The sequence below is a fragment of the Sphaeramia orbicularis genome, chromosome 19 (assembly GCF_902148855.1).
Source record: "Sphaeramia orbicularis chromosome 19, fSphaOr1.1, whole genome shotgun sequence".
Lineage (NCBI taxonomy): Eukaryota > Metazoa > Chordata > Actinopteri > Kurtiformes > Apogonidae > Sphaeramia > Sphaeramia orbicularis.
Window position 1 is genome coordinate 4,666,093 of NC_043975.1, and position 14,354 is coordinate 4,680,446.

The following is a 14,354-nucleotide window of genomic DNA, read 5'->3' on the forward strand; positions in this document are numbered from 1 at the left end:
AGATGGACCTGTGGAGTTGAATGAATGAAGAATTCAGACCCAAGCAGAGCATTTACAGTTTATGGAGACCACAGGGAAATGTGGGAAAATGAAGAATTCCATTTTTTAAAAAAGCTAAATATCACTGCTTTAAACAGCTTTTCTATTTTCAGTTATTCGCATCTTGTTACATATTTCATGTAGTTTTCATCTCGTTGCATCTATTATATATATTTTTTCAGAACCTCAGTGGGCCCAGATAAGACACCTGTGGTACCCCTGGAAAGTAGAAAAAGTACACTTTTCCTTACTTTTTAAAGCATATGGTAAATTTGACAAAACACAAAAACTGCAGCAAAGTTTAGTCAGATGTTACGTTCAACAGTTTTTCTTGCCACTGTTTGAATGTGCAGAATTCCATTAAAAACTAGAAAAGCACACGGAGAGCGCAGACCTCCGCCAAGGAGATGTGGCCCCCCCCCAACCCTGATCACCACCAAAATTTAATCATTTGTTCCTTGTGCCTGTATCAGCATTTCCGGAAAATTTCATGAAAATCCGTTCATAACTTTTTGAGTTACCTTGCTAACTAACCAACAAACAAACAAACCCTTGCAAAAACATAAGGTAACAAGATATTGTTCTAAGCTACGGGTGTTTCAAATTGGAGGCTAACTGGAGTCATTTTGAATTTTTTATGAATTTTCAAAAATTGTTCAATGAGAGATAGGAGAATTTGATATTTTGTGACCTTGAACTTTGGCCTACTAGGCCCAAAATTTAATAGGTTGGTCCCAGGGCCTAGGCCTATCTGTGGGGAAGATTTGGTAAAGATGGCTGGAATAGTTTTCCCGTAAAGTTGCTAACAAATAAACAAACAAACAAACAGACACGCAAACAAAACACAAAGCAAGTGATCACAATACCTCCTGGCGGAGGTAAAAAAGCTAAATGTCACTCCTTTAATACATTTGTACGTTATGTAACATGTCAGCGTCATTATTTACTTCCAAACCACTTCCTGTTTCTTAAAGACGACCATGTATATTTCATAACCGCCTTCATTCTCCGCTTTTATCTGCAGTTTATCCTCATTTAGCCCAGTGTCTGCACACACCAGTCATCATGTGGGGTCTTAAATATGTTTCTGTGTTTCTAAAATCTCAGCTATGACTCGTTGATGCAATCTCAGCTTTTACCCACAAACATGTCAGAGCTTCTCTAACGCATCACGGTTGAGTAACGTCTCTGCAGATCAATAAACGGGGATGAAACTCAAATGCACAAAGCGTCAACTTCTCCAAGATGTTGGCGCTGGAATGTGATAATATGAGCCATGTGGAGGGAACTCGCACGGTTCCCTGTTGGTTGTTGGTCGTTTAATCTCAGTTGTTACTAATTATCTGCATCACAAAGACACGTAATGTGGCGTAAGAGTCAGAAACAGAGGATGAAAACAAAAGGGAGTAAATGGAAGAGAAATGAAAATGTGAATAACCTAAACAACTATGTATGACCGGAATGTATTAAGAAAATAAGCACAATATCAACAATATTATGACTGTTTATTATTAACACAACTAACACAGACCACAGATTCACAAAATGTTTAGTAACAGGCAGAATGTTGTTAAAATTGCATTTATTTTCCTCAGATGTTTCAGGTTCATATTTGTTCATGTTAACATTTTATTGTGAAAGGATAGTTTGTAAATGTAAATATTTTTTCTAGCTTATTTAGAAAAAATATACTTAGTTAATTCTCATATTGATCACATATTTTCTAGTACATATTGTACAAATTGCTGGTCTGTTTTAATTTGTATGTTGTTTTATATATTCAGATATACGAGGGCTGTTCAATAAGTTCATGGCCTCACCCAAAACAGAACAACACAGACTGATAATTTATATTTTATTTTTCAACATAATCTCCATTTACAGCAATGCACTTGGTTCATCGATGTTCAAGCATCACTATCCCATCCCGAAAGAATGTAACATCCTGTATTATAACAACCAGTATTTCTGGGTGAGGCCATGAACTTATTGAACAGCCCTCGTACATACATATATAATATATATATATATATATATATATATATATTATATAATATATATATATATATAATAATATAGTATTGATGTTTCTTTCCTGCTACTTTTTTTATAGTTGAATGGAGCAACTGAAACACAAACATTTCCCCCTGGAATTAATTCATGATTATGACAATGATGTAATTTTGCTTTTTCGCATTAAAACAGGAAAGAAAATGGAGTCATTTGCAGCAGTGTTTCTCAACTAGGGGGCACTGGGACACCCTTAGGGGCATTTGGAATGAGAGCTGGGGGGGTATTGCGACTGAAATGGGGGGCGTTAGTCTGTATATAAGTATTAGTATCAAGCAGAATGTTATGTCAGTGGCGAACTTCTGTGCCCCCCCCCCCCCCCCACACACACACACACACACACCTTCCACGCACTCCTCAGGTACATTGTGCCCCCCCCCCCTTCCCCAAGTAACATCCATTGCTCCCCCTCACCCCCTGGCTGTGAGGGAGGACCTACCTATGAACATATAAGGTCCATCAGCCCCCCTCTCCTGCTCAACATTTATGTAGCGCTATAAACCCACCCCACCCCAGTCGCCAAAATATTTCGGGGGGGGGGAGGGGCGGCAGCAGGCATCATGAGGACCTAAAGGGGTGTTGGTGAAAAAAGGTGAGAAACACTGATTTCTACTTCCCGCCACCACCCCCCCCGCACCCCGGTGTGAGGGGGGTCCTACTATGCAACGTGTAAAGGTCCATCAGCCCCCTCCCCCCCAACAACTTATGTAGCACTATAACCCACCCCACCCCCATTGCTAAAAATTTTCTTTTTTTGGGGGGGGGGGGGCTCATGATGACGTAAAGAGATGTTTGGTCCAAAAGGTTGAGGAACATGATTTCTACTTTATGTTATTTCATGTATTTTACATGAGATCAGTCTGTAGGTGGAACCCTGACTCTGAATATCAATGTAATTTTTTTTTTTTTTTTTGCTGTGGGACCGGATCGGACCATGTTTCGGCCGGTTTTGGTCCGCGGGCCTTATGTTTGACAGCCTTGTTAGGTTGAACAAACAAACACAACAAAGGCTTTTATATGTGTGGAGCGCACAGACCCACTGGCACAGTGCGCGCATCCCCGGAGCGGTGCGCGCGGAGTGTTTCCCACCCACCCAAACACACACAAAACACACACACACACACATACATATATACACACAGCACCGCCTCAGACCTGTCACACCGGGATCTGAGGAGGAGGAGGGCGGTGATGATGATGATGATGATGATGATGATGACAGTCCATAGACCGCCTCCACCACAGCCACAGCGCACGGCTCGCGCATTCCGCTCCGCGCCGGGACCGGGATGGACTCGAGGCTGCAGATCCGACCCGGGATCCCCACTCCGGACCTGGACCTGGACTGGACCTGGACCTGTCCACCCGCGCCTGGAACCTCAGCTCCGGCAGCCCGCGTCCGCACGGCTCCTGGAGCTGCCGGCGGCCACGACCACCGTAAGCCCCCCCCCCCCCCCCCCCCCCCCCCCCCCCCCCATTTGATCCGTTTATTCCGGTTCGGCGCGTGCGTCTGTTGTTTGTGTGTGCGCGTGTTTGTGGAAGGAACCCCTGCGCACCCGCACCGATGCGCACCGCACCAACTTAGAAGAGCGGCTCCAAACTCCGCACATCTGGAGGAAAACAAACAAACAAACACACACATCTGGATTTAAAACAACACACACCCAAAACAACACTGAAAACCAGAGCTGGACTTCCGGTTGGTCCTCATTGGTTTCCACTCATCCGCGAGACCATTGATGATTGGAGCCCACGGAGCCTGAGCTGTGGATGAATGAACCCACGAAGTCATTCATGTGTGGAACTGAATGGACACACACACACACACACACACACACACACACACACACACACACACACACATCACACACACACACAAACATCACAACATCTGTGACTTTCTGACGCGCGTGCGGATCCATCAGTCTTTGCGCGTTAATTTTCTGTGCCATCGCGCGCGCCTCTGCACCAACAGCTATCCTCCACAGTTGGTTTAGTGTCCAAATCTGTCCACTTGAACCCTTAAAGTCCACCAGCTGTTTCTGGGCTGTTTATTTACTGTATATAACCCACACAGACCCGGGGCTACTTTTATGGCCGCTCCAAAATATTGTTTTTCTCTAAATTGAACTTTTCTTCAGTCATTTATCAGCATTTATTATGACATGTTCCACTGTAGTTTGTGTTTTTGCTGTGATAATCATGTGTTTTTCTGTATTGATTCACTGATTATGTGGATGTTCATAAAAGATTAAAGTTGAGGGTTATTATATTAAAAACAGAGAAAACTGAAGAAAAGTGACTTTTCTGTACAATCTATCATTAACCCTTTATAGAGCACCCATAGAAATACTCTAAAAAAAAAAAAAAAAAACCTCTGAAATTACTTTTGCGAAATTTTGGTTATGTAAAAAATAAAGGTAAATGAAGTTACCATATTTGGTTCTTTACCCGAACGTGGCAAAAAAATAAATAAAAAAATAAACATACAAGAACATGTAAAAAAAAAAAAAATACAAGAAAAATGCAAGGTGAAGTTTCTACATTCTATTTTCTAATTTCAGTGAACATCATGTATTTAATTCACTGATTATGGGATGTTGATAAAAGCTCAGATTAAAGTTGAGGGTTATTATATTAAAAACGGAGGAGAAAACTGAAGAAAAGTGACTTTTTCTGTACAATGATGATTAACCCTTTATAGAGCACCCATAGAAATGCTCTTAAAAAATATACTCTGAAATTACTTTTGTGAAATTTTATGTTATGTAAAAAAATAGAGGTAAATGAAGTTACCATATTTGGTTTTAACCCGAAAGTGGCCAAAAAAAAAAGAAAATTAAAATACAAGAGGAAAATATTAAAAACTGCAAGAAAAACACATTTAAGGTGAAAAGTCTCCATTCTTATTTTGTTAATTTTTTAAAATTAATTTTCTCATTTTTATTCATTCTATTATTATTTTATTTATTTTTTAATTTTGTTGCCTATTCAGTAGTTTTTCTTCATTTTTTTTTCCAGTTTGTGGCTTATTTGATTTTTTTACTCATGCATTGTTGATGTTTCTGTCAAATCGATCATTAACCCTTATAGGGCACCCATAGAAAACTCTGAAAAAATACTCTGAAATTACTTTTGTGAAATTTTATGGTATGTAAAAATCAAGGTAAATGAAGTTGCCATATTTGTTTTTTGCCCAAAAGTGGCAATAACTAAATAACTAAAAAAATAAATAAAAATACAAGAAGAAAATAAACAAATACAAGAAAACGCATGTAAGGTGAAGTGTCTTTTTTGTTGTTTTTTTAATTTCAGTGAACATCATAATTTTTCTGTATTAATTCACTGATTATGTGGATGTTCATATAACCTCAGATTAAAGTTGAGTTATTATAACAAAAACAGAGAAAACTGAAGAAAAAGTGACTTTTTCTGTCAAATCTATCATTAACCCTTTATAAAGCACTCATAGAAATACTCTAAAAAAAAAAAAAAAGAAAGAAAGAAATACTGAAATTCAAAATGTCAACCTGAGTGTGGTATTGGACTTTATTACTTTTGTGAAATTTTATTATGTAGAAAATCAAGGTAAATGAAGTTACCATATTGGTTCCTTACCTGAAAATGGCAAAAAAAAACAAAAAAAAAAAATACAAGAAGAAAATTTTAAAAAATAATAATAATACAAGAAAAACACTCTATCCTTATTTAGTAATTTTTTAAAATTAATTTGCTCATTATTTATTTTATTTTTTACTATTGCCTATTTCAGTACTTTTTCTTCTTTTTTCAGTTTGTGGTTCTTTTGTCTTGTTACTCATGCATTTGTGATTTTTAATTTTGTTTATTTTATCGATCACTTTGACTGTTTTTGTTTATTTTTTTGCATATTTTATCTTTAAACTTCATTTTAGTACATTTTTTTGCTTATTTTTTCCATGTTATTTATTATTTGTAAAGTTTTTACTCATTGTTGTTCATTTTATTTATTTAATGAACATAAACCCAGTGTGTCCATCCACTGACTCCAGGGTTTTACTAGTGAAACAATGTTGTAGAAGATGATGGTGTTTCCATGGTAGCTACGGAGCCTCTGAACGTCCATGTGGGTCATATCTGATGACCATGAAAAGATGAAGAACTGTATTTACACAGTTAGTTACATGTGTTGATAGAATTAGCGGATCGACTGTTTACGTTGTGGTTTTGGTCGTCGGTGTCTGTTTGGCTTTTAAGGGTTAACCTTAACTAAGTGATTTATTACCATTTATTCTCATATTTTCTCTGTATTTGCATTTTCAGTATAATCAGGTATTTTCATGCATTTAATTGGCAGATCATGTAGATGTTCAGAGTAAATATGAAGGGTTTTATCAAACTGAAAACTACTGAATGTAAAAACAAGCTACAACCAGCGTCATTTATTAAACTACATGAAAAACATGAATTTATTTCCACATCTAACCTTCACTAAGTGATTTATCATTTATTCTAATATAAACCTCTGCATTAGCATTTTTAGGTATTTTCTTATGTTAACTCACTGATCAGGTCAAATATCAGAGTAAACTTAAACATGATTACCTCAGAAAGGAGAGAACTGCTCGAACAGACCATAATAATTATCCCTCAGACCTCATTAGCCTGGTTTGCCCTTATGGTTCGTCCAACAGGAAGAAACCTTTTATTCTCAGCTCCACTGCAGGAGGCCCACCGACCACACTGAGGCTCGGCTGGGCTGAGAGATGTCTTCTTCCTGTCCTTCTGTTTCCTTCTGTCTTCTGTTCTGTCCTTTTCTGTCCTTCGTCCTTCCTCTGTCCTTCCTTCTGTCCTTCTGTCCTTCCTTTGTCCTTCTGTCTCTGCTTCCTTTGTCCTTCTGTCCTTTCGCTTCTGTCCTTCTGTCCTTCCTTCTGTCCTTCTGTCCTTCCTTCTGTCCTTCTGTCCTTCTGTCCTTTCTTTCCTTCTGTCCTTTCTTTCCTTCTGTCTTCCTTCTGTCCTTCCTTCTGTCCTTTTCTGTCCTTCTGTCCTTCTGTCCTTCCTTCTGTCCTTCTGTTTTCCTTCTGTTTTCCTTCTGTTCTTTTTCTGTTTTCCTTCTGTTTTCCTTCTGTTTTCCCTTCCTTCCTCTTTCTTTCCTTCCTTTCTTCCTTCTTTTCTTCTTCTTCTTCTTCCTTCATTCCTTCTTTTCTTCCTAACTTTCCTTCCTTTCATCTTCTTCCTTTTTCCTTCCTTCCATCCTTCTTTTTCTCCTTCCTTCTCCTACTCTCCTTCTCCCTCTCTCTCTTCCTTCCTTCCCCTTCTCTCCTCTTCCTCTTATATTATTTCCTTCCTTCCAACCTTTCCTCCTCTACTCCTTTCTCTTCTTCTCTCGCTCCTCTTCCTTCCTTCTCCATTCCCCTCCTCTCATCTTTTCTTATATATTCCTTCCTTCCTTCTCTTCCTTCCTTCCTCTGTCCTTCTCCTCTACTCTTTTTCTTCTCTTTCTCCTCTCTTTGCTCCTTTCCCCTTCTCTCCTCTTCTTATATTCTTTCCTTCTTCCTTCCTTCTGTCCTTCCCTCCTCTACTCTTTTCTCTTCTTTTCTTTCTCTCTTTGCTCCGTTCCCCTTCTCTCCTCTTCCTTCTATTCTTTCCTCTTCTTCTTCTTTCCTTCCTTCTGTCCTTCCCTTCCCTCCTCTACTCTTTTCTCTTCTCTTTCTCCTCTCTTTGCTCCTTTCCTCTTCTCTCTCTCCTTAAATTCTTTCCTTCCTTCTTTCCTTCCTTCTTCCTCCCTCCTCTACTCTTTTCTCTTCTCTTTCTCCTCTCTTTGCTCCTTTCCCCTTCTCTCCTCTTCCTCTTATATCTTTCCTTCCTCTGTCCTTCCCTCCTCTACTCTTTTCTCTTCTCTTCTCCTCTCTTTGCTCCTCCTTCTCTCCTCTTCCTCTTAAATTCTTTCCTTCCTTCCTTCCTTCCTTCTGTCCTTCCCTCCTCTACTCTTTCTCTTCTCTTTCTCCTCTCTTTGCTCCTTTCCCTTCTCTCCTCTTCCTTATATCTTCCTTTCTTGTCCTTCCCCTCTACTCTTTTCTTCTCTTTCTCCTCTCTTGCTCCGTTCCCCTTCTCTCCTCTTCCTCTATATTCTTTCCTTCCTTCTTCCTTCTTTCCTTCCTTCTGTCCTTCCCTTCCTCCCTACTTTTCTCTTTCTTTCTCTCTTTGCTCCTTTCCTCTTCTCTCCTCTTCCTCTTAAATTCTTTCCTTCCTTCTTTCCTTCCTTGTCCTCCCTCCTCTACTTTTCTCTTCTCTTTCTCCTCTCTTTGCTCCTTTCCCTTCTTCCTCTTCTCTTATATTCTTTCCTTCCTTCTGTCCTTCCCTCCTCTACTCTTTTCTCTTCTCTTTCTCCTCTCTTTGCTCCTTTCCCCTCTCCTCTTCCTCTTATATTCTATCCTTCCTTCTTTCCCTCCAGTAGTCATGTCCATCTGCTTTAAACACTCGTCTTCTCTGCTGTAACAGGACGTAGATCCTCCAGATCCAGTGGTTCTGCTCAGACCTGGACCTGGACCTGGACTGGTCCTGGTCCTTTAAAGCCCAGCCCTTCAGGCTTCAGCTCCTTGTGGTCTGGTCTTGATGTGGGCCTGATGGGAAAGCTGATAGTGGATCGTGGCCTGGGGCTCATACTGACACAGATGGATCCTCTGCTCAGAAGTGTGGTTTACATTTAAGTCCTGTTGGACTTTTCTGTCTGTGGGTTTGGTTTTATACCCACGTCCATTTGGATGCATGTTTATTATTCCCTCTGAGCCGTTTATCTAATCAGTCTCTGGAAAATATGGCTCCAATTAATGATTGTTGTGTTGTAGGTGTGTAGGGATGTGAGAGGGAAATGAAATGAGCTGTTTGTTTACTGTGGGTTTTACACACAGGAACCGCTTACAAAAGTAATGCATTACAGTAACAGATTACTTTTGGCTGTAATGCAGTAGTGTAAGTAGAGGTGGATGATATATATCGCCGACAATAATATTGTGAATGTTAATTTGACGATGTGCAATTTTACATATCGAGTATTCATACTGTCTGGAAAAGAAAACAAACAGACGGTGCAGAGACGATAAAGGAGAGGAGCAGGACTGTCCTCATTGGCTGAATGCGTGCCTCAGAAGTCCGACAGGGGAAGCTCACTTACATCAAAAAAATGGTCAAGTTATTTAAACATAAATTCGTCCCTCCGTTCCTTTTTAAGGAAATGCTCAGTGACCTTATCGTACCAAGTAAACAAGAAAACGTTGAAATATGTTAAATTGAAACAAGGAAGTACAATGAGTGTGTTTTATTTACAGTGCAAGAAATGAACAGTTAATTTTGTAGTGGTTTCTCTGATTTTACAGCAGAATGTGCGATGATATTAAACTGAACTGTGTCAGTGAAGGAGCAGATCTGAAAACAGCTGTCAATCAAAAGGGATTCAGCCTTTGGACTGATCCTCCAATCAGCACGTGGAAGCTCAGCGTCCGGCCGGCTGAGCTCTGCCCACAGCTCCATTCACCCCAGAGACGCCGGGCGTCCAGGGCGGGACAACATGGTGGCATTTATCCAATTACCGTCCAGTTTTGAGGCAATGAAAAAAGCCGTTCCACTCAGTCCCACTGAAGTGCATGGACGCTGAGCGTCTACGGACAAATGCACTGAGCAGAGATGGAGGAAAACAGACACGGGAATGGAGGAGAAGTGAACAACATCCAGTCTGATGATTTGGGATAAACTGATTCTGAACCAACTTGTCTGTGAGATGAACGTGTTCTAACACATTTGTAGTTAATGAATTGTCAACACGACCGAACAGATTTAACCATTTAATTTGAGTCATTTTAGGGGAAGCTGAGCTTCCACTGCAGTCTGACAGAAATCACCTCTGTGGTCAAAATAATGTTATATGCAGCTGGGGCGCCACAAAGGGGGGTAAACGTGACCCCCTCTAATTCATGTGGAGGGGGTCCAGTGGATACAGGTTAGAAGTTGTGAAAATTTCATGTAAGATCCGTTGTATAATAGACGTATAGAAGCCAGGAGTCAGATGTTGAATGCATGACAGGGTTCACTTTCATTTCATCCCAGTGTTAGTTACATTAGTTATGGACCGCACACCCACGTATGTAACTACTGCCCCTACCCCACATACATGCCCCCCATCCATGTTTTGCAGAAAATGTTTGAAGCACTTGAAGACTACCAGAGCTGTTGTTCTGAAACGCTGTGTCTATCCACAGATGTCCTTGTAAGCAAGTAGAGTTTTATAGCATTTTTTGTAAAAAAACAAAACAAAAAAAACCCAAAGAAATACACATTTTAAAGGATATCGTCAGATTATTGTTTTCGAGAAATTAAAAAAAATAATAATCAAGATATTTTTTTTTGCCCATATACTTGGTACATGTTCAATAATGCTTGTGTTACAACACACGTTTTGCCCATAATTTAATTGCTCAGTGAAAAAACAGGAAGACCGTGAGACCTTAAGGCAGTGTTTTTCAACCATTCATCTGCCGCTGTATTGATAAGCTGATTAATGAGCGTCTGTTCACACGTGGGCAGATAATCAGTTACTGTACGCAGTTAATGCCATGTTCGTCAATACTTGTAAAGCTGTGGACAGTCGTACAGTCAGAGGACGCTGTAGATATTAGCGTTAGCAATAACAGAACGCAACATCAGCACAATATGCATCTGTTATTCACAGATTTACATTTAAATTCAGTGTCAAGATCAGTGATGTTTCCCACAGCTGCACATTAATGATAAGTCAGACAACTGGACCCTTTATAGGACACACATAGAAATACTCTGAAAATCAATGTTTAGACCTTCGTGTTATTGGACAGAAAAGACTCTGTTACTTTTGTGAAATTAAAAAAAAAAATTGTCATGTAGAAAATCAAGGTCAGTGAAGTTACCATATTTGGTTCCTTGTCCGTAAGTACCAAAAAAGAAAAAAAATATTGTCATGTAGAAAGTCAAGGTCAGTGAAGTTACCATATTTGGTTCCCTGTCCATAAGTGGCAAAAAAGAAAAAAATATTGTCATATAGAAAATTAAGGTCAATGGAGTTACCATGTTTTGATTTTTGCCTATAAGTGGCAAAAAAAAAAAAAAAAAAGAAAAAGTTTATTATAGAGAAAATCAGGTCAGTGAAGTTACCATATTTGGCTCCTTGCCCATAAGTGGCAAAAAATAAAAATAAAAATAATAATAATAATTAATTCTAGTTTTTGTCATTTCGTTAGTTTTCGTTAATGACGATAACCTTGGTCCACACATACCACGACATGTTTCTTCTTCGCTTGTTGTAACGTCCGTCAACATCCTTTTTTTTTTAATCACTTGACTCTAGTCACTAAAAAAAGTCTTTCCATTGCAGTTTGGCATGATATACCATTTGCGTTATGCCTGAAAAACCACCTCTTGCCAGCGCAAAAACTTTTAATCGAAAAATGAGACTTTGGGCAAAATTGTCGTTTTTCTGTTAGGTAAATTTTTATGTGCTAGTTATATTTGCGTAATTTGATGGTCAACGGAAAGGCGACTATGGGAACTGCGGAACAGTAAAGCGACAATCATGGATCACTTGGCAATGTTTCTGTCCCGTTTATTATTTAAGAGCAGTTCATCTACACTGTAAAAACAACAACAACAAAAAAACAGTAATATTCTGGCAGTAGGGGTGCTGAAAAAATACTGTTAAATAACAGAAATAACCATCTCATAAAAATATGGTAATTTTCCATAATTAAATTACAGTTTTTTGCCTTAACTTTAAAAAGATTTTGGGGTTTTTTTTGGACTTTTTAATGTTTGATAAAGAATATTTTCATGTATTAAAACAATCAAACTACCTCTAAATATACAGGATGGGGAAGCAAAATTTACAATATTTTTTCAGGCAGGGATTGAAAGACAGTGTATGACCAATTAGTTTATTGAAAGTCATGAGAATTTATTTGCCACAAGAAAATGTACATAATAGAAAATGTTTTTATTCTATGTGTCCTCCTTCTTTCTCAATAACTGCCTTCACACACTTCCTGAAACTTGCGCAAGTGTTCCTCAAATATTGTGGTGACAACTTCTCCATTCTTCTTTAATAGTATCTTCCAGACTTTCTGGTAATAGTTTTGCTCATAGTCATTCTTCTTTCCATTCTAAACAGTCTTTATGGACACTCCAACTATTTTGAAATCTCCTTTGGTGTGACGAGTGCATTCAGCAAATCACACACTCTTTGACGTTTGCTTTCCTGATTACTCATATGGGCAAAAGTTTGTGAAAAGGTATGGATAATAGTGTTAGGTATGATTATGACATCAATATATGTTTGGTTTCAAAACAACTGACGTAGTGTCTGCTGAGAAAAAACAACTAAATATTCATTGTAAATTTTGCTTCCCCACCCTGTATATATATATATATATATATAATTTTCAATGAGACTAAATTGCATAATCCACTGATAAAAACTGTATTTGGACAGTTTATCAGTGCTTACACGTTATACATTCACAAAAATACCTTTATTCAACATTTTTGTTGTGAAACCTCCTGTAATTACACCAGATATTTGTCAATTAACAAACAAGTCTTGTTAAACTTACAGAACAAATACTTCTTTACGGTTAATTGTCTGTAATTTTATCTCATTTTGTAATTTTTTTACAGTATTCAACTTTAAATTAACAGTTCAATCTCATAAATAGAAGAGAAATATTTGTGAAATTATGATACATTTGCAAATGTGTTTTAATGTGAAAAAAAAAAATTATTTTAAAAAATTGACATTTTTTGGTTATTCAGTTAGTTTTTTCATCTTCTTTTACATTTGACATGTAAAATCAGTCTTTTTGTCATTTCATTGATATTTTCCTGTATCCTAAAAATACAGGAAAAATCTGTAAAATAAACAGTGACATTTCTGTTAAATTACAGATTTTTTTTTTTACAGTGTACTTACTGCTGAAATGTCATATTATTTCCTTTCTAATGTCAATATTGATCCCAGTACTGATGTGTTGCATGACTGCTGTCGTCAAATAATCAGGTTACAGCTCAAAATTGTACTTTGGTATCACTAAATGAATCTGAATCAATCAATTATACTGAACTGAATCGAATTGAATCATGATTAATCGATTCAGAACTTTATGAACCGAAATCAGATCGATTAGGAAATTGGCCCTGATACCCAGCCCTGATTATGTTCATATTTCCTGGTCTGACCCAGTCTGTGTGTGGAACCTGAACTAAAATGACTTTAATATCCTTAATATCTTCAGTGTAGTTCTTTTATTTTACGTATTCATCCCATGGGCCGGATTGGACTTTTTAGCGTCTGTTTTGGCCCACAGGCCGCATGTTTGACACCCCTGCCTTCCATAGATTCTGTTTGGACATGTGGTTATTTTCACTGAAAGGAAAGTCCATCATGTTTGCAGTTTATACAGATATATTTGTGTTTGTTAGTTTTTTTGCAGCCTCAGTGGATTTAGCTCAGATTTATCTCCGTTCGCTGACTTCCTTTTCATCTCTACGTCTGGATTTAACAGTCAGTAAATATTTAGATGAATTTGCTCTCAAATAACGAAGCTCCAGAAGGTGTCGCATCACCATATTTTCATCTTTAACCCATAAAAACCCAAACATCCACCACAAAACCAAAACCATCTGCTGATCTAAACTGTCTAATACCTGGTGATCCACTAATCAATTAAATAATTGGTGTAAAATACAGTTCTTCATCTTTCATGGTCATCAGATATGACCCATTTGTACGTTCAGAGGCTCCGTAGTCATCATGGAAACAGCGTCATCTTCTACAACATAGATTCACCAGTAAAACCCATGGAGTTGGATCAATGGCAGTGGATGGACACACTGGGTTTATGTTCAGTTAATGAGAGATTTAACTGAAGAAGTCACTTTTTCTTCAGTTTTTTTTTCTGTTTTGTTATAATAACCTTTGAATCAGCTCTGAATTTTCATGAACATCTAAAGTACTTACAGGAAAATACATGATGTACAGTTAAAAATGCAAAATACAGAAGTTATTGTTCTAATAAACTGACACAAAAGTAGCACTGGATCTTGATGGGTTAAAGTTGAGGGTTATTAGACTATGCGGACAAAAGTATGTGGACACGTTGAATTCAGGTGTTTCTTTTCTAACGGGTCTGGGATACAGAACAATAAAAATTATTAATGTCAGAATAGAGTTTTATATTGGGATAAAT

At 38.0% G+C, this 14,354-nt stretch overlaps 1 pseudogene; it reads left to right on the plus strand.

Annotated features, from left to right (window-relative positions):
• Positions 1–3,519: 3,519 nt before the first annotated feature.
• LOC115410663 (melanopsin-A-like) overlaps positions 3,520–14,354 on the plus strand; it is a 62,246-nt pseudogene continuing 51,411 nt past the window's right edge.